The sequence below is a fragment of the Anabrus simplex genome, chromosome X (assembly GCF_040414725.1).
Source record: "Anabrus simplex isolate iqAnaSimp1 chromosome X, ASM4041472v1, whole genome shotgun sequence".
Classification (NCBI taxonomy): domain Eukaryota; kingdom Metazoa; phylum Arthropoda; class Insecta; order Orthoptera; family Tettigoniidae; genus Anabrus; species Anabrus simplex.
Genome location: NC_090279.1, coordinates 1,793,244 through 1,815,876, shown reverse-complemented (window position 1 = coordinate 1,815,876; position 22,633 = coordinate 1,793,244).

Genomic DNA, 22,633 nt, shown 5'->3' with positions numbered 1-22,633 from the left:
CGATTCCTTCCAACTCCTCACCCAGTTCCATTTCATCTTCATTTTTCTAGAAAAATGTTCAAATGTTGAGGATTTTTCCTTCATTAAAAATAGTTTACACCTGTTCAAGCAATTTTGCTAATGAGCCTTATTTTTTCAAAATTTAACGATTAAAATCTCTCATACTTTTGTAGTCACATTCGCGCAGATACTTGTGGCTTGTAGTCGCTACGCATTCACGTTTGGAGCTGAAGGTTTCAGCACTGTTTTCTTTTACTAATGCATCTATTTTATTTTATTTTCTCAATAATTATTTTTTTGTTGTGTTCTCTTTTGTTTTAGAGCTATCTGCAATATTTTGAACCATTGTTACTCCTTGTTGCTTGACGTAAGTCTCGTCTTATTCGTTAGAATTTAAATGCAGCGCTGCGCTACGTTCATTCGCACTGCAACAACGCACTTTGCTTCACAATCAAGCTAAATTCTCTGATTCATCAGCAACTTTCATCTAATCCTATTGCAGGCATGCTAATGTATTGTCCACAGCGTCTACGGAAAGACAGTAGTGTAAGAGAAAATGGGGAAAAACCGTTCGATTTTTCCTATAAACACCCAGTCTATTCAAAGATTTTAAAAATGATATGCATATCAAAACCTTCCTGCGGATGTGTATACACTAAATATGAGGCTTGGTCGAGATCCATCCAGCCGTTTCGCCGTGATGATGGAACAGACAGACAAACAGACAGATAAACGGACACGAAAAATAAAAATCACCGGATCGGTATTGAGTTGACCTAAAACGGATAAATATCTGAAAATTTGGTAAAACAAATGAAATTACAGACAGCGGACCGCCTACAACTTTATTTATATAGATAAGCATGGACACGTCCAGAAGTGCAGACCTTTATTTCGAGAGTCGCTGCTTTGAAACTGTACGACATATCTACACACGGACCTCACCATCAGACGTCTCATTAAGTGTTTACATGGTTGGTCCTACGACATCTTCTCGTACCTCCTATATTTATGGGTTAGATTGAGTCAGAGTCATTGAATTGAGTAACATTTTGTACAGTTTTATCACTCATGTGACAGCTAGAATCACAAAATTTAGCTATCATATGGCAACTGGTCATGTCAACATGCAAGCTGAATGTCGTCACTATATTATGTTTCCTATAAGTGTGCAAAACGAAAACATAATCGTGTAAGAAGTACAAAATTAACTTGAAATCGAGAAATACATCTCTATTTAACGTATAAGGGATAGAAATACGACCAAAGTTGTAGATCTCTCCAGAATGCAAAAGATTGTGCTTTCTGTTTTGTGAGATGACTTACCGCTTAGCCAAAAATTATCCCGAAACGAAGGTCTGCACCGTCGTTAAAATTTCATCCCTATTCCGATATTTTCCGGCGCCAAACTTTATACATTTGCATAGCTTAGAATATTTCCTCAAAGAAAGAGTGTCCAGGCTTCGCGATTAGCATTCGCATATGTATGGAGGAAGAAAATAATACAGTTAAGAAAGTTGAAATTAATAGCAAATAGGTCAATAAATGAGGACAGTCGGATAGGACAATAATATGTAAACACCAAGTGAATGTATCGGAAAATCAGATGCTGCTCAATAAATTATGATGATATGAGTTAAGGATATAAGAAAGCGGTAACAGATGGGAAATTTAGGCGCCGGGATTCTTAGGAAAACACATGAGAAGATGACTAATGGTGTTATTACTTAAGCTATTCGATGACGGTTATAATCTCCAACGATATTCTACCAATATCCCGCAGAATGGCCGATTGACGTCTCTCTTGCTTTCTACCCAAGGGACAACCACGAATTTACAGGAATGATGACGAAAATGGCAATACGCTACATCCTTGCTGGCAAGCAGTCAGAGAAGTTGCCATGGTAACCTGTAGGTTCGTTGTCGGTCTGTCGGTCACTCAATGCAGAGCATGATACCCGCAGAAATTAGTAATTTTCTCCGTCATTAGAAGAGCAAGGTCAATTATGAACATACTATAAGTTGTTTATAATGAAGAGATGTTTCACATACAGACCACGACGTTTAGAGAAAGACAGTAGTATAACAGAAAATGGGGGAAAACTGTTTGGGTTTTCCTATCAACACCCAGTCTATTCAAAGATTTTAAAATGATACGCATATCAAAACCTTCCCCGGGATGTGTATATACCAAATATGACGTTTGTTTAAGATCTATCCAGGCGTTTCACCGTGATGGTGGTACAAACAAACAGACAGCAAACAGACAAACGGACAAATAGACACGAAAAATAAAAAAAACACAGATTCGGTATTGAGTTGACATAAAACGGATAAATATCTGAAAAATAGGCAAAACAAATGAAATTTCAGACAGCGGACCGCTACAGTTTTATTTATATAAATAACAGATAACATTTATGAAGCTAAATGAGAATATTTGCATGGTAAAATTTGCTATTAATTTGAGGTAATAACGTTTAAATGAGGTACCTCGATTATTTAACTTAAATATACTAAGTCCTTACAACCAAAAATTAATTAATATATCTTGAAGGAAACGGATTACTGCCAAATGGGTTAGAGCTCAAATTCTGGAATCCCCAAATTACAACTGATCAATCAATCAATCAATCAATCAATCAATCAATCAATCAATCAATCAATCAATCAATCAATCAATCAATCAATCAATCAATCAATCAATCAATCAATCAATCAATCAATCAATCAATCAATCAATCAATCAATCAATCAATACTGATCTACATTTAGGGCAGTCGCCCAGGTGGCAGATTCTCTACCTGTTGCTTTTCTAGCCTAATCCTAGATGATTTCAAAGAAATTGGAAATTTATTGAACGTCTCCCTTGGTAAGATATTCCAATCCCTAACTCCTCTTCCTATAAATGAATATTTGCCCCAGTTTGTCCCCTTGAATTCCAATTTTATCTTCATATTGTCATCTTTCCTACTCTTATAAACGCCACTCAGACTTATTCGTCTACTAATGTCATTCCACGCCATCTCTCCGCTGACAGCTCGCAACATACCACTTAGTCGAGCAGCTCCTCTTCTTTCTCTCAATTCTTCTCAACTCAAACTTTGCAGCATTTTTGTAACGCTACTCTTTTGTCGGAAATCACCCAGAACAAATCGAGCTGCTTTTCTTTGGACTTTGGATTATTTCCAGTTCTTGAATTAGGTAATCCTGGTGAGGGTCCCATACAATGGAACCATATTCTAGTTGGCGTCTTACCAGAGACTTATATGCCCTCTCCTTTACATCCTTACTACAACCCCTGAACACCCTCATAACCATGTGCAGAGATCTGTACCCTTTATTTACAATCCCATTTATGTGATTACCCCAATGAAGATCTTTCCTTATATTAACACCTAGATACTTACAATGATCCCCAAAAGGAACTTTCACCCCATCAACGCAGTAATTCAAACTGAGGGAACTTTTCTTATTTGTGAAACTCACGACCTGACTTTTAACACCGTTTATCAACATACCATTGCCTGCTGTCCATCTCACAACATTTTCGAGGTCACGTTGCAGTTGCTCACAATCTTGTAACATATTTATCACTCTATAGAGAATAACCAAACCAAACCAAACCCCATGGCACTACAGCCCTTGAAGGGCCTAGGCCTACCAAGCGAACGCTGCTCAGCCCGAAGGCCTGCAGATTACGAGGTGTCGTGTGGTCAGCACGACGAATCCTCTCGGCCATTATTCTTGGCTTTCTAGACCGGATAGAGAATAACATCATCCGCAAAAAGCCTTACCTCCGATACCACTCCTTTACTCATATCATTTATATATATAAGAAAACATAAAGGTCCGATAATACTGCCTTGAGGAATTCCCCTCTTAATTATTACAGGGTCAGATAAAGCTTCACCTACTCTAATTCTCTGAGATCTATTTTCTAGAAATATAGCAACCCATTCAGTCACTCTTTTGTCTAGTCCAATTGCACTCATTTTTGCCAGTAGTCTCCCATGATCTACCCTATCAAACGCTTTAGACAGGTCAATCGCGATACAGTCCATTTGACATCCTGAATCCAAGATATCTGCTATATCTTGCGGGAACCCTACAAGTTGAGCTTCAGTGGTATAACCTTTCCTAAAACCGAACTGCCTTCTATCGAACCAGTTATTAATTTCACAAACATGTCTAATATAATCAGAAAGAATGACTTCCCAAAGCTTACATACAATGCATGTCAAACTGACTGGCCTGTAATTTTCAGCTTTATGTCTATCACCCTTTCCTTTATACACAGGGGCTACAATAGCAACTCTCCATTCATCTGGTATAGCTCCTCCGACCAAACAATAATCAAATAAGTACTTCAGATATGGTACTATATACCAACCCATTGTCTTTAGTAGATCCCCAGAAATCTGATCAATTCCAGCTGCTTTTCTAGTTTTCAACTTTCGTATCTTATTGTAAATATCATTGTTATCATATGTAAATTTTATTACTTCTTTGGCCTTAGTCTCCTCCTCTATCTCGACATTATCCTTGTAACCAATAATATTTAGATACTGCTGACTGAATACTTCTGCCTTTTGAAGATCCTCACATACACCCTCCCCTTGTTCATTAATTATTCCTGGAATGTCCTTCTTGGAACTTGTTTCTGCCTTAAAGTACCTATACATACCCTTCCATTTTTAACTAAAATTTGTATGACTGCCAATTATGCTTGCCATCATGTTATCCTTAGCTGCCTTCTTTGCTAGATTCAATTTTCTAGTACGTTCCTTCAATTTCTCCTTACTTCCACAGCCATTTCTAACTCTATTTCTTTCCAGTCTGCACCTCCTTCTTAGTCTCGTTATTTCTCTATTATAATAAGGTAGGTCTTTACAATTCCTTACCACCCTTAATGGTACAAACCTGTTTTCGCATTCCTCAACTATTTCTTTAAACCCATCCCAGAGTCTGTTTACATTATTATTTACCGGTTGCCACCGATCATAGTTACTTTTTAGAAACTTCCTCATGCCTGCTTTATCAGCCATATGGTACTGCCTAAGAGTCCTACTTTTAAGACCTTCCTTTCTATCACATTTATTTTTAACTACCACAAAACAGCTTCATGTTCACTAATACCATCTATTACTTCAGTTTCCCTATAGGGCTCATCTGGTTTTATCAGCACCACATCCAAGATATTTTTCCCTCTGGTTGGTTCCATCACTTTCTGAGTCAGCTGTCCTTCCCATATTAACTTATTTGCCATTTGTTGGTCATGCTTCCTGTCGTTCGCATTTCCTTCCCAATTGACATCTGGCAAATTCAGATCTCCCGCTACAATCACATTTCTTTCCATGTCATTTCCCACACAGCTGACTATCCTATCAAATAATTCCAGATCCGCGTCAGTGCTACCCTTTCCCGATCTCTACACTCCAAATATATCAAGTTGCCTATTATCTTTAGAAATGAGCCTTAAACCTAGAATTCCATGTGTCTCATCGTTATCTTTCTCGTATCTTACACATTCTTCTTTAACCAGAATGAACACTACCCCTCCCACCAATCCTAACCTTTCTCTACGATACACACTCCAGTGCCGTGAGAAAATTTCTCCATCCATTATATCATTTCTCAGCCATGATTCAACTTCTATTACAATATCTGGTAAATATATATTTATTAAATTTCTTAATTCTATTCCTTTCTTTACAATACTTCTACAGTTCAACACTAACAATTTTATGTCATCCCTACTTGATTACCAGTTCTGTGTTCCCTTACCACCGCTCCCTAGGCCACCCTGTTTACCTGAATGTACCTCCCTATTACCCTTCCAAACAAATTTCCTAACTTATACGTACCACTGCGGATTAAATGAAGGCCATCTGAGAGCAGATCCCTATCTCCTACCCACCCATTAGGATCTAGAAATTTCACTCCCAGTTTCCCACATACCCACTCCATAGTCTCATTTAAATCCCCAATCACCCTCCTGTCAGTATCCCTCCTACACAGTATTCCACTAATAACAATCTCCGCCTTCTTAAACTTCACCCGTGCTACATTTACCAGATCCCACACATTTCCAACTATGTTGGAACTTATATCAGCTTGCCTTACGTTGTTGTGCCAACATGAAACACTACCACTTTCTCCTCCCCTCCTACCTCTCTTCTACTTTCTTCAACATCTGCCTCAACCTAATTCCTGGATAACATTCTACCCTGGTTCCCTTTCCTCCACACACTTTCCCCACGTGTCTAACGATGGAATCCCCCATGACCAGAGCCTCAACCCTACCCACCTCATTTGATCCACTCCCCTCCTGGTCAGCCCTATCTTTCCTGATAGCTGCAGAAGCTACTTCTTCCTCCCTTTTCTCCTTCCCATGACCCTGTTTCACCTGTCTTTTCATATCCTCTACTCTACATTTCCCTTTCCTACCTTTTCCCTTCCTCCTACTTCCACACATCTCACCAACAGTTCCCTGTCCGACATCTTCCCTCTGTTGTTCTACCTGGAGTGACTCGTACCGATTTCGCACAGACACCTGTCCTGAATTCTGATCCTGAATAGAGCCCTTAGCCTTCAATCTCCTTCCCCTTAGAACATTAGACCACCTGTCTTCTACAAATCCCCCTCTCCTTCCCCTCCTTCTTGTACACCTACTGTAACCTGTACATTGTTTGAGGGAGTCCTATATTCCTTCCTGTCTTCTGTTCAGAGGATTGGATTATGTTCCTGGCTAAATATATCAGTTGATTTCAGGCTAGAAAAACACTTTTCATCGGCGCTAGGCGTCAAGATGTTTTATTCCATTTTGATTTAACTTTGAGCAATTATGTTTTCTTATCCCTTGCAACAGTTTGATTTCATTATGTATAATCAGCTTAACTAAGTAAGTTTTGATTCCGGAACCTTAAACTTAATGAACTAATATTGTTATTGGCATGCTTTAAATAAAGAGTTTATTTATTGAAGTTTCCTGTATCGATTTTATAAGCAGGTAAAATAGCTATAGTTCGATCTCATAATTATAAAACTGGGAATCCTTAATAACCGTTCGGACCAAATTTTTCTTCTGTTAACATAATTTCTAATCTGATTCTTGCATAAGGTTTATTGAAGGTCTATCGAAGTTTCTTATATGCGAGGATGGGCCTAATAATATATCGTCACATTCTATTCTACTGATGTAAACGAAGCCTCAAAATTATTATTTCGCCACACATTATTACAAAACCTTCGTAAATTTGACTACTCCAATTTGTAATTGTTATATTTTCTACGGAACAGCTTATATTTGGCAAGAATTTGGTTATTAAGAGTTCCTATAGTGTCGTGAACTTAACATGAATCAAAATACACTGACTGACAGAGCAAATGCAACACCAAGAAGGAGTGGTCAGAACTTTATGCAAATTGCAGGGTAGACTGACGTCACTGAGGTATGCTCATGATGTGAAATGCGCCGCTGTGCTGCGCACGTAGCGAACGATAAATGGGACACGGCGTTGGCGAATGGCCCACTTCGTACCGTGATTTCTCAGCCGACAGTCATTGTAGAACGTGTTGTCGTGTGCCACAGGACACGTGTATAGCTAAGAATGCCAGGCCGCCGTCAACGGAGGCATTTCCAACAGACAGACGACTTTACGAGGGGTATGGTGATCGAGCTGAGAAGGGCAGGTTGGTCGCTTCGTCAAATCGCAGCCGATACCCATAGGGATGTGTCCACGGTGCAGCGCCTGTGGCGAAGATGGTTGGCGCAGGGACATGTGGCACGTGCGAGGAGTCCAGGCGCAGCCCGAGTGACGTCAGCACGCGAGGAACGGCGCATCCTCCGCCAAGCGGTGGCAGCCCCGCACGCCACGTCAACCGCCATTCTTCAGCATGTGCAAGACACCCTGGCTGTTCCAATATCGACCAGAACAATTTCCCGTCGATTGGTTGAAGGAGGCCTGCACTCCCGGCGTCCGCTCAGAAGACTACCATTGACTCCACAGCATAGACGTGTACGCCTGGCATGGTGCCGGGCTAGAGCGACTTGGATGAGGGAATGGCGGAACGTCGTGTTCTCCGATGAGTCACGCTTCTGTTCTGTCAGTGATAGTCACCGCAGACGAGTGTGGCGTCGGCGTGGAGAAAGGTCAAATCCGGCAGTAACTGTGGAGCGCCCTACCGCTAGACAACGCGGCGTCATGGTTTGGGGCGCTATTGCGTATGATTCCACGTCACCTCTAGTGCGTATTCAAGGCACGTTAAATGCCCACCGCTACGTGCAGCATGTGCTGCGGCCGGTGGCACTCCCGTACCTTCAGGGGCTGCCCAAAGCTCTTTTTCAGCAGGATAATGCCCGCCCACACACTGCTCGCATCTACCAACAGGCTCTACGAGGTGTACAGATGCTTCCGTGGCCAGCGTACTCTCCGAATCTCTCACCAATCGAACACGTGTGGGATCTCATTGGACGCCGTTTGCAAACTCTGCCCCAGCCTCGTGCGGACGACCAACTGTGGCAAATGGTTGACAGAGAATGGAGAACCATCCCTCAGGACACCATCCGGACTCTTACTGACTCTGTACCTCGACGTGTTTCTGCGTGCATCGCCGCTCGCGGTGGTCCTACATCCTACTGAGTCGATGCCGTGCGCATTGTGTAACCTGCATATCGGTTTGAAATAAACATCAATTATTCGTCCGTGCCGTCTCTGTTTTTTCCCCAACTTTCATCCCTTTCGAACCACTCCTTCTTGGTGTTGCATTTGCTCTGTCAGTCAGTGTACGTAGATATTAAACAATTTTATGTGATTATTTATTAAATATAGAAAACTTGGCGCACAAAAAATATTAAATGAACACGTTTTATAAAAAATTAATTTTATAACACAACGTATTAAAATAAACCCTTAAATCATGAATGTAGGTTATTTACATCACAAAGGAACCAAAACTTCCAGCAATGGTATCGTACGTTCCGGAGGATTATTTTGTAAAAATGTGGCTGCTTCTTTTTTAAATTGTATTTTTCTCGTACCGTTTGAGTATCGAGTACGACGTTTTTCAGAAACTTTTGTAACAACAAATGAAGCACTTGTTTCTTCGCACAGACATTCACATACAGTACGGTACTTCATAATGTCCGTTAGAGAGATTACCAGTAAATCGCAATCTTTTTACGGGATAAGCTTCATCACTAAATATCCAGTATAACTTTATATCACGATAAACTTCAAAGCGGAATGGAAATATTTTGCCTCCTGCCGTCAACTCACATGTTCCACCATAAGCTGAATCTTCTGACACGATAAGTCGACAGTATTATGAAGAGGAATAGTTATTACCAAGATGATTTTCGGACAAAATGGAAACAACTTACGAAACAATAGCTTCACGAACTTCATCAAGCCGTAACTGAGTAGAATATAAAATGTAAGAAAGAGATCTAAATAGACATGCACCGCCACCTACAATAGAAACAATGTTATGTGGCAACACTTCACCATTAATGTTTAGATAAGTTACTGCCATTATGCTGTGTGCGTGAAAAAGACGTTATCGCGCTGCAGTCTGTTATCTGTCTCCTTGAAATATCACACACCAGTACGTTGTATCTTCTGGTATGAAATGTTTGTACTCTTCTGAGGAGGAGTAGTTGTTAGCAAGGATTGCCAAGGTTCAAACCCTTATTGCTCAAGAGTTCTATCGCACTCACTTCATTACTGGTCGACAATTTTATGCAAGTTGCCTCCGGTCTCTCCTTCGTCAATATGAGCGACATATCTTCGAACCATAGACAGCTTTGTTAATGACGCATGCTCGTGCCGAACTGGTACTGCTTTCGCCTAGCCTTTTCTACCAGTTGTATGGATGAAACATTTCATTTAAACTGTAAGCGGCTGCATAACTCACTAACAAAGTATAAAACCGTAATAAATCTCATTGATAAAACAATATTCCTGAGTTAAAAATAGGCTGCCCACAGGCAGATTCGAACCTGCATTTTTGCAGTCTACACTCCGTTGACTTAACCGTTGCGCTACCAGCACAACGTAATACAACATCTCACGAATTTACTCACAAACATTCGTATACGTAGGCCTATATACTGTTACTTTTATTTTATTTTCTTTAAGGATTTGGTTCATTACCGTCTTAAAATACACGGAAGCGGAGTGAATCGGCACGTACACTTATGTGTTGGAGAAAGTACCGCTGCCATTTTTAATTGGCAAAAGCCAAAGATTAATGCGCGAAAGGCAAGCATTTCATCTGAAAAATCTTGAAAATACATATATTTCCGTTGACTTTTCAAGAAATGCAAGATTTTTGCTGTACTATTGAGACGATTTGGAAGACTGAATGAATATATATGTAGAATATTGTTGAAAAACGGATATTTTGAACACAAATGTAAAACCTCATAGCACCCCTTTTCATCCCTTTGAAATCGAAATTTTAAAAATTTCTTTTAAAATAGTATTTATGATATATGAAAATAAATATGTGAATGAATATAAGTACCTATAATATTTTTCACAGAAATGGAGAAAATCAACAGTAAAGTAAAATCACCTTTCAGCCCTTTTCACGCTTTAAAAGAGGAATTTTTAAAAATCCTTTCTTAGTGCGCATCTAAGCTACGGTAGGAACATGTCCTCAAATTTCCATGCAATTATCTCCAGTAGGTTTTGCTGTGCGTTGATTATCAGTCAGTCAGGACATCTTGCTTTATATATATATAGATGCAAGAAATATGCACAGATGATGTCGCTAAACAACTCCTTATCTCCCCTTCTGGGAATCTGTTCTTCAGTATTACTGGAACTGCGGCCTGGAACGTCATGCTGTTTGGCGTAAGTCAGAGGAAAAGTTGTTCCTAGAAACTTTCTCACAATGAGGCAGGTGCTCAGGAGGGTATCTTTCTGTAGTTCGACGTATGTGTGATGATGCAGGTTTAATGCGGCCAGAGAGCTGTGCAACCCTTCTGGAATAACACCGGTACATGATATTACTGTTGGAACTGTCGTGACTGATTCTAGTTTCCACAGGCATTGTATTTCTATTGCCAGTTCCGTGGATTTTAATATCCTTGTGGCAATTTTTTATTTATCGACTAGAACAATATCTGCCCTATTGTTGCAGAGCGTGACATCGGTTATGCCTTCTTGGTACCATAGTAGTTTGTATGAAGAGTTTTCGAGAACGGGTGGAGGTGTATATTTCCAATATGCAGTTGATGACTGAAGAAATCCACATTTTACAAAAAGTTTATGTCAGCTCTGCAAACAGCTTGATGAAGACACGATGTATCAGCTCTCGAGTGGAAATATTCTCTTAGACTTTATATCAAATTGCTGTGTGAATGATTTTAGCTACCTGATCATGTCGGTGCTTATAATCGGTGTTGGTCAAGGACGGGCAGCCAGAGATGACGTGCTTTATGGTCTCTGTAGTTCTGGAACAGCGGCGGCAGTTATATGAGACGACTCTTGGATCATTCGTGATGAATCTACGGTGGTTCCGTGTAGCAATTACGTGAATTTGGATGGCCAGAACAAATCCTTCTGTTTCAGGGAAAAGACCAGAGTAGGTCAGCCAAGCGTGCGACGCTGGTTTGTCGACATGAGGCTGATCCAGTTCGTGGGGGTATTTCCCGTGAAGAGGTTTTTCCTTCCAAGTGTCCATATTCATCTCCTTTGTAGGTGGGGTAGAAACAGGCATTTCCGGCGACGATGGATTGAGAGGTGTATAGTTTATGTCAGCTCTGCAAACAGCTTGATGAAGACACGATGTATCAGCTCTCGAGTGGAAATATTCTCTTAGACTTGATATCAAATTGCTGTGTAAATTGACAATGGGAAAGAAGCCTTTACGACCTTCTGATCTCGGGAGTGTAAGACGATTGATTGCAGATTTAGGATGGTGCATATGGTACCGGGTGAGTGAAAGTGCTGTTTTCGTCTGTAACTGCTGAAGTTCTGATTAGGTTCATTTTATGACGCCAAAGAAGTATGTGAGCAGTGGTACGGAGTTCATTATTATTATTATTATTATTATTATTATTATTATTATTATTATTATTATTATTATTATTATTATTATTATTATTATTATTATTGTTACCGTGTTTTTGTGGTAGTTATGCATGAAAGAAGGTGCTGGGTGGTGAATAGGTCTCAAGCTACTAAAGTGAAATTAATTTTAAAATTTAACAAGGTTATATTTTCTTTGCAAAATTAGGTAACAACAAATAGAACAGGTACTTAGTAGCCGAAACACGATTGAAAAAAATACATTTACATAGGTACCCCATTTGGGGCTTCAAAAGTCAGAAACATAATTCTTGGGCAATCAGCTCAGTTTTACCCCAAACACAATTTTAACAGAGGGGCAGAAAACCCCATTCATACCTAGGAGCCCTTGCTCCACATTACACTGAAAAGCCTCCTCGAGGCATACAACATACAATTTTCAAAAGAGCCACTCGCTCTCAAATTTAAGCCTCTCCCAGGCCACACCAAACTCCACCTTTAAGCTGTCCTCAAAGGACATATACAAAGGGGTAAAATACCCAACCTACTGAGGTCTATTAAATGACAAGAAGGTTAATACATGACCTCTAAAATACAATTTGAGGGGAGGCGAACTTGCACTCCCAATACACTTTGTTTAAGACCTACTTGGCCTTAGGCCGTTAGCGCAAGGGCTAATCCCATACTACAGAGGTGACTTAAGAAAATAACAATTTACATTACATAACGGAAGAATTGGTTGAGAAAATAAGTTCACCTCAAGACAATGTGAGTGGGAGCTCGAGAGGGTTAGCACTCTCTATCCCAGAATGTAGCTTTACAAGAGAATGGATGAAAAGAGAAGTTACATTTTAGGAAAAGGTTACATAGTGGAACGCTTAGAACCCGCCCCGAAAGTTTAACTGCTGAGCTAGCAAAGAAAGAATTTATTAATCGGCCATTACCTTGTTGTTGACCGCTGCCGAGGAAAGAGGCGCTTCCCGCCTCCTGCTAAGTACTTAATACACTGAAAGATGGAACAGAAGTGGCCGAGAGACCCAAAAATCAGCAGTTTAAATACTCTCGCGGAAGTTTCTAGGCGTTAGGGGAATGAAAACACCCTCCCACAAACACTTTATTGGGTAGGACACAGCAACATATTCAAGTTGGGAGAAGATACATCTGATTGGATAGAAATTAATTTAAGAAATTCGGGATTGGTTAGGTTCAACACAAGGGGAAAGAAGGGGTGAATATTGCCAACTTAAACAATGACTGAAAGAAATTTAACAAAGAACAAACTCTTGAAATTAAATTTTCTCCAAAAAACAGTTCTTTCACTTCGCACTAGAGTGCACCGTTGTTGATCTTCAGTAGTGTCCTCTAGAAGAGAAAGTTCACACTTCTAACTACAAGTGAAACAAAAACACATCAAAAATGACACAGTTCAAAAACTCAAACTTTTCCACGTGGTGACATCTTCTGAGAAAGTAGAAAATTAATACCGTCAATAAAGTTCAGACTTCCTCCAGCAGAGGAGTTTCAATTGGCGCACATTTTAAATTAACGGCGTGGAGGTGTACCGCCTGGTACAGACCTCCCCCCCCCAAAAGTTCCACCAGGGGTGATATATGAAACCAGGTCCCAGGTTTGATGTAGATATGGAGATTGATTGCCAAAAAAAAAAATTATAAGATTTTCTTAATTTGGTTTGTATCGGTTTCAAAATTTTCTTGTTGCAGGAGAAGTATAGTCTTTAAGTTGTAGAAGTTGAATTCTGAAGATAAACTTTTAATACTTAAAAGTGATGAAGAATTTTGCAATGTCCACCAAATATTGCTTGTTGGTTTCCCAAGTGTAGTCATTGCTTATAGTAACTGTTCATGTAGTTGAGGTTAATGAAGTTGGATGGCCAGACCGGCCGTTGCAGCTTGCGTCCAAATGAGGCCGCTCGGACCCCTCAAGTACCCTGAGATACCGCTCGCCCGCACTATGAGGGGAGCAAGGGTGTTGAAGCACGCCGCGCCCGCGGTGAACATATACAGGCTGCGGGCAAGTAGCAGGTTGTGCGCCGCACATCAGCCTTGGCCGGGAGGAGAGCTCCGGCTCGCCGTGCACATGTCGTCCTCGCTGGGGCCGAGGGGGCCCGTCCTCGAACCCAGCCGCGGCACAGCGCCGCGCGGCTGCGGGGGCACTGAAACATAAAACTAGGCGGCAGAATTGTGTTGGACCATCATCTTTTTGAGGGCACAGGCATTATGGAGAGGTTGAGGGGCCAGCGGCGTGTAGATATCCATGGCATTTAATATTATGAAGCCACAGTGTGTATTGGAGCAGGAGACGGGAGCGTGGTAATGGCCGTGGCAAGGACAGGATGGCAGTTTAACAATCGGGGAGGTTTACAAGAAATGCTTACATATAAAATAAAATATAATAGAAGGAGCAGAATGCCTTAAGAGTGGAATTCAAAAAAAAAAATATAACCATCATATTCCTATCAAATTATATGAAGCAAGTTGACACAAAATTTACACCGGTTTCACCTGGGACAGGTGAACCCTAAATATCCTCTCGGTGGCTGGATTGCTTACTAACAATGTAACCGGTGTGAGAAAATCAAGAATGATGCATGGCCCATGAAATCTGGGGGCAAGCTTGCCCGCGGGAACAAAATTTTTGACCATAATCTGGTCACCTACCTTCAAAGGGGTGGGTCTCCGTCCACGATCATACCTTTCCCTAACCTTTTCATGAGACACTTTAAGATTGGCTTTAGCCTTCTTCCAAAGATCTTTAATGTTATCCGGATCTATTGACTCGGGTAGAATGTCATTCAGAGACCAGAGGTTAGAGAGCGGCGAGTTGGGAACAAACTTGAACATCAAAGAAGCTGGAGTAAACTTGTGAGATTCATGAACCGCCGAATTCAAAGCAAAAGCTATCCAATGCAGGGACGTGTCCCACCTGCAATGATCTTCATGATGATAGGCAATAAGTGCGGACCTGAGATTACGGTTAACCCGTTCAGCCAGAGATGGTTGAGGGTAATAAGCAGAAGTAGTTACATGAGAGATTGATAAGTCAAAACAGAATTTACGAAATAAATTAGATGTAAAAGCCTTAGCATTATCAGATACAATATATTGACACGGACCAAAAGAAGCAAAAATAGAATTTAAGCAGGTAATGGTAGACTGAGCGGTAGCCAGCTTAGTCGGAAATAACCAAGAAAATCTGGTAAAACCATATACGCACACAAAGATGAACTTGTTAGCATTACCCTTTGACTGGGGGAAGGGTCCTACCTAATCGATATACAGGCGTTCCATGGGGCGCGACGCTTGATGCGAAGACAAAAGGCCTACCTTGGTGGACATGGTGGGTTTACTGAGCAAACAAGATTTACAAGCTTTCACAAGTTCACGGATTTCACCGTCCATACCTTTCCAGATGAACATTTCACGAATCTTTTCACGAGTTTTAAAGATACCCAGATGTCCTCCTAGTGGGGTCTCATGATAATACTTGAAGATCATAGGTACCAGAACAGCTGGAACGACAACTTTCATCATCTTGTCAGGCCTCGAAGGGCAACATAAAACACCATTCCTCAGAACATAAGGGACAACATGTTCCCCAGAAGAAAGGGTTTCCATTATCGGACCCAGCGTCGGATCTTCACGTTGGTATTTCTCAATATCCCTAAAAAGCATGGGAGCATCTGTTAAGATGGCATTAACACCAGATAGTATGGACTCGGAAGGTGATGAACTGTCGACCGGTTCGTGGTTCTCAACGTCGTCTGAAAACATACGGCTGAGTCCATCAGCGACAACATTTTCGGTACCTCGGATATGCCTGACATTGAATTGGAAGGCAGAAATACGGATGGCCCAACGGGCTATACGACCAGTACGACGCGGCCTACCTAAGACCCAGCTTAATGCTTGATTATCTGTCTCCAGGTCGAATTTGACGTGTTCCAGATAGAGACGGAACTTTTCTAAGGCGAATAAGACTGCCAAACCTTCGAGCTCATAGATGGAATACTTGGCTTCTTGAGCCGACAATGTCCTAGACGCATAGGCGATGGGTCGTCTCCCTAGTTCAGTCCCTTGAAGAAGGACTGCAGCTACTGCTGACGACGATGCGTCGGTTTGGACAATGAATTTCTTCGAGAAATCAGGCATAGCAAGGACAGGGGCATTACAAAGCGCTAATTTAAGATCTTCAAAAGCGGCTTGTTGAGAAGGTCCCCACTCGAATTTGATGCCTTTCCTACGAAGGAGGTTTAAGGGCGCCGCTCTATTAGCAAAGTTAGGAATGAACTTTCTGAAGAAATTCACCATACCAATAAACCTGGCGATGCCTTTAATGTCCTTGGGAGGTTTAAAATCACGGATGGCCTGTGTTCTAGAATGATCGACAGCTACCCCATCGGGTGACACAATATGCCCTAGGAATGACATAGAGGGCTTAGCAAAGGCAACCTTGGACAACTTAACAGTTAACGCAGCCTTACGAAGGCGATCGAGAACTTCTCGCAGATGATCTAGATGTTCTTCAAAAGTCTCTGAAAATACGACGACATCATCTAAGTAGTGATATAAGTACTCGAATTTGATGTCGGAGAAGACCCTATCTAGTAGCCTAGTGAGCACAGCTGCCCCCGTGGGGAGCCCGAAAGGCACGCGGTTGTATTCGTATAAATTCCAGTCCGTGGCAAACGCTGTAAGGTGTTTAGACTCTTCGGCAAGGGGAATTTGATTATAGGCCTGATTCAAGTCCAAGATAGTGAAGAACTTGGCCTTACGAAACCATGAAAAACAAGAATGAAGGTCAGGAAGGGGCACAGATTGCAACACCACCTTCCGATTGAGAGCCCTGTAATCAATGACAGGCCTGAAGCCTCCTTGGAGTTTCGGGACTAGAAAAATAGGCGATGAATACGCCGACTTAGAGGGCCTAATAATACCATCCTTCAACATCTGATCGATAATTTCTTTCAGAGCCTTCATTTTAGGTGGAGATAGCCTATAAGGTGGAAAACGGACAGGAATCGAATCCGTGACCTCAATTTTGTATTCAATAAGGTCAGTAACACCAAGAGTATCGGAGAACACCTCTGGAAATGACTGACATAATTTACGAATACTATCAGCCTGCTCCTCAGGTAGATGTCTAAGGTCTAACAACATCTCATCCTGGGTAGGCGAAATAGATGAACATGACACAGAATTACACTTTAACAAGGGAATTTTACAATTGGACGCAAATTTGAATGTGCACGACTTACTCTGAAGATCGAGCACAAGACCAGTGTGAGAAATAAAGTCCGCTCCCAGTATGATGGGGCAAGACAAGTGCTTAGCCACAAACAATTTAATTTTCCATGTAAATTTAAAAATACGAATTTTGACCAGTACGGAACCTAGAATTTCTAATGGAGATGAATTAGCCGAAACATATTGAATAGGAGATGAGACGTAGTCAGGTAGTTTACAAACGGCTTTCAATTTAGAATACCATTCAGCCGAAATAATCGAACAAACACTGCCTGAATCAAAGAGAGCTGTTATAGGCTCGTTATTTAACTCAATCTTAAGAAAAGGAACAGGTGCGGGGGTATCCGCCGCAATCCTAAGACACTCTTTGGGGCATTCAAAAGATGTATTCGAAGACTTATCGTTCCCTGAATTCTCGACCTTTTTGCCAGGGGCTGAGCCTTGGGAAGCAGAATTAGTTGACTCAGCCGCAGCCACTAGTCACTTTTGATTGTTGTTGGAAGTTACACCAGAAGTTGAGCAGGAGGGGGTGCTATTCGAATTGGGACAATTCTTTGCGATATGTGAGAAAGCCCCACATTTAAAACAGCCTTGTGATGAACCCGCTCCATTATTTGCCCTACTAGACTTGATCAGAGGACACTTATTGCGCAGATGGTCAGGCGACCCGCAAGCATAACATTTACGAGGGGTGACTGATCGGCGAGGTGGAGGCCGAGTATTACTAATGGAAGGCGGGGGTTCTTTCGCGACACGCAAAGAATCGGCGTATCTAACTCATTCCGCTGAGACGGCCAATGCTTCAAGTTCCGAGAAAGTTTGCGGGCACGCCGCGAAACACAAATATGACCTATAGGGAGGTGAAATTCCCTCTACAATAGCCTGTACAATCTGATCTTCAGGAAAATGAAGGGCAAACACCCTAGTATAAAACTTAATGTCCTGTATGAAATCAGCCAAGTTTTCATCCAAGCGCTGTACACGATAATAGTACTTCTGAATAAGGGAGGACCTGGCCCTAGCAGGGATGAAGTTAGCTAGCAAGTGGGCATGGAAATCCTCAATAGATGATTGCTCGGCAATGGCTCTTACGATTTTATCAGAGAGAATACCAATAGCATACGGATAGATAATTTGCAAGATTTGACATGGAGAAAGAGAAAAAACAAGGGCATGATCCTGAAATTCCACTAGAAATCTTAAAAATGAAATTACATCACTGGTGGTATTAACGGAAAACTTAGAGATACCTCTGAGCAACATTGCCAATGGATGAGGCAAGCTGCTAAACCCGGGTGACATAGTAGGTAAAGGTTTCAATGGTAAGGAAGTTAATTCAGAACGGATGTTACTCAATGATGCACGACGTTCAGATTCGTTGTCCAATGGGGCAGGGATAGTTTGAGCAGCAACGGTTATTCTATTAACTTCTCCCTTGGGAGGCGCTTCCTCACTACCTGCATTTACTATGGTGGGTTGATCAGATTTGGGAGGAACTTCCCCAGTTAACAATTGAGTGACCTTACTAGATAATTCGGAAATATTTTCCAGGAGCGTACTAGCTTCCTTCCTCTGAACGTCATTCAGTTTTAGAGACAACAGATCGTTAACCCTATTCGAAAAATGATATAGCCTGCCTTGCACACGCTTAATTTGATTAGGAGACGGATCATTTTCATCAAAAAAACTAACTACAGAAGCTAGCCCAGTAACGTTCTCCGTGATCGTGGAAAGAGAATCGTCAATTTCTTTCTCTCCCAAATTGGGGATGGAAATGGGCAAATCAAGGGACTCTCTAAGCTTGTTAGTGTCTACTGCAACCGTGCCTCCAGATTGCACATTTCTGATAGTTAATTCATAGATCAACTCCTCCTTGCGCAAGTAGTTAAGAAGGAGAACATCGCGAGGGCCGGGCATGATGACAGACCAATTTTGAAAAGGTCAAAAAATTCCAGCAACTGAGAAAATGGTTAGAGTTCGGATCAAAACAATGTGTAGCCGTCAAAAGGGGCTAAATTGAGACCCATTCAACCACGCTCTGCTACCACTTGTTACCGTGTTTTTGTGGTAGTTATGCATGAAAGAAGGTGCTGGGTGGTGAATAGGTCTCAAGCTACTAAAGTGAAATTAATTTTAAAATTTAACAAGGTTATATTTTCTTTGCAAAATTAGGTAACAACAAATAGAACAGGTACTTAGTAGCCGAAACACGATTGAAAAAAATACATTTACATAGGTACCCCATTTGGGGCTTCAAAAGTCAGAAACATAATTCTTGGGCAATCAGCTCAGTTTTACCCCAAACACAATTTTAACAGAGGGGCAGAAAACCCCATTCATACCTAGGAGCCCTTGCTCCACATTACACTGAAAAGCCTCCTCGAGGCATACAACATACAATTTTCAAAAGAGCCACTCGCTCTCAAATTTAAGCCTCCTAAGTAATGGTCCTGGATTATACAATGAAGTGTATCACTACTTATTGTTACGTGCCAGCCCTGTCGTAGACCCTTTCACTACTTGCTGAAAGGCCTAAGGAGTCAGATGACCGGGGATCTCCCAGCTGGCCAGGACTTTCTGTGAATTGTACTCATTGGTTGGTTTCCCATTGAGTTTCTGCGAGATACGGAAGTGTTTTGTCTCTAGCCATATCACTCGAGCTGTAGAAAGGAGGCTAGCTGCGAACAGTCAGCGTTGGGTTACATATGGCAGAGGTGTTGGCTGTCCCTGGTGACCCACGGGGAGTTGTGGTCCTTGTGTTAAGTGAGCACCAGAAGTGAAGACGGATGTGGGCTGTCATCGTCGTTACACTGGAGTCACGACATTCTTGGGTATGGGACGGAGTACTGTTTGTGCTTTTCTGTGGACTGCGAACTGTCATAGAGTCAGCGCTGGAGCCCAGCTACCGTGAGTAATTCCTGCTGCTCAGCACTGTTGAATAGTTGCTGTGTAGTTGTTAATTGTATGCGATAGTAGAGGAGCCACGGACTGTCTGCCCTCGGGTTAGAACCATCATTGTTCCCAACTAGGGGTCAATAACCCCTAGTATAGTAGAGGTACAATGGCGATTTAGCATAAGAGAGCGAGCCTAACATCACTGTCGCCATCTAGAGGGGCCTAACTACAATTTAACAGCTAGCTACCCTTCCCGATGCCTAAGAGAGCGAGCCTAAACTCATGGAGGGGCCTAACCTTAATTTTACGGCTAGATGCCCTTCCTAACGTGGACAGTCATTACCTTGTAGGGGTTTAACATTACAGGAGGTAGTTTTACAGCGAGATGACTTTCCCGACGCTATCTTGAGTGGTGGGACAATGATGATTCTCGCGGCGCTATCTTAAGTATTCGGGCAATGGGGATTCGCATAAGAGAGCACCCGTAACCACATGGAGGAGTCAACTACACAGGGCTATAGTTTTACGGCCAGATACGCTTCCCAACGAGAATTGCACAAGATGGCGACCATACACGGGTTCTTATGAGAGTAAATCCTAGAACCTGGGTTAGAGGTTACTCTGCAAGATGGCGCTATACATACGCTCTTACGCGACAACTCAGGGGCGCTTGCGCATGATGGCGGCTATACATAGGCTCTTATGAGAAGGCCTAGAGGCGCTTGAGCAAGATGGCGGCTGCACACGGCTTCTTATAGAGAAAGATGACGGCCATGGGCGGTTGCGCAAAATGGCGACTATACATAGGCTTTTATGGAGAATGATGAAGGCCATGGGCGATTGCGCAAGATGCGACTATACATAGACTCTTATAGAGAAAGATGTCGGCCATGAGCGATTCCGCAAGAAGGAGGCTATACATAGGCTCTTATGGAGAAAGATAACAGCTATGGGCGATTGCGCAATATGGCGACTATACATAGGTTCTTACGGAGAAAGATAACGGCCATGGGCGATTGCGTAAGATTGGGACTATACATAGGCTTTTATAGAGAAAAATGACGCCCAAGGGCGGTTGCAAAAGATGGCGGCTATACATGTGCTATTATAAAGCTGCCGGCCATCGGCGATTGTACAAGATGGCGGCCATACATGGGCTCTTATAGAGAAAGATGACGGCCATGTTCGATTCCACATGATGGCGGCTATGCACGGGTTCTTATGGAGAAAGGTGACGACTATGGGTGATTCCACAAGATGGCGGCTATACAGGGCTCTTATGGAGAAAGATAACGGCTATCGGCGATTGTACAAGATGGCGGCTATACATAGGCTCTTATGGAGAAAGATGACGGCCATGCGCGATTTCACAAGATGGAGACTATTCATGGGCTCTTATGGAGACAGATAACGGCTATCGGCGATTGCGCCAGATGGGGCTATGCACGGCCTCTTTTGGAGAAAGATGACGGCCATGTTCGATTCCACATGATGGCGGCTATGCACGGGTTCTTATGGAGAAAGGTGACGACTATGGGTGATTCCACAAGATGGCGGCTATACAGGGCTCTTATGGAGAAAGATGACGGTTATGGGCGATTGCAAAAGATGGCGGGTATACATACACACTTATAGCCTCCGCCTACTCTTTTGGGACACAGCCGCCTCCTCTTCCTCATCTGTATAGCAATAGGACAAAAGGGCAAATAGGCTCTTCTTCCTGGCAAATAGGCCAAAGGCCACGTCCTTATTCGTGGGGCGATAGGGGAAAAGGGAAAAAAGTGTTTCTCTTCATTATCTGTTTGGCAAAAGTGCAAAATAGAATTGAAGGTCGCATCACAAAAATAGTACAGATATACTTACGTTATTAAACTAATGTAGCGTCATCCTCTTGTTCTCGTCGCATAAGTTTTTACCATTTTCGAATGACGGGGGAGCGGTTAGAGCATGATGAGGTAAGGAGAAGGTAATATTTTTTTCGATTGCAATTGAAATGAAAACCTACAACCTGTTTTTTCCAGTCATTGACCGGCTAAGGGATGGAATGGATGAGGCAGATACAGTCTATTAGTACGATGGGGTCGCCACTCCCAAAGTGATTTATTAATGACTGATAGATGCTATGAAATGAGAATGGAGAGTGTTGCTGGAATGAAAGATGGCAGGGAAAACCGGAGTACCCAGAGAAAAACCTGCCCCGTCTTCGCATTGGCCAGCACAAATCTCACACGGAGTGACCGGGATTTGAACCACGGTATCCAGCGGCGAGAGGCCAACGCGCTGCCGTCAGAGGCACGGAGGCTCCTCGATTGCAATTATCATGCAAAAATATAGAACTGAATATAGAATAAGCAAATGTTGTATGTTACTATCCGATAATGCTAAAGAGGTTCAATCGAGTTACAGGATGCAATTAGAAAAATATACATCTGA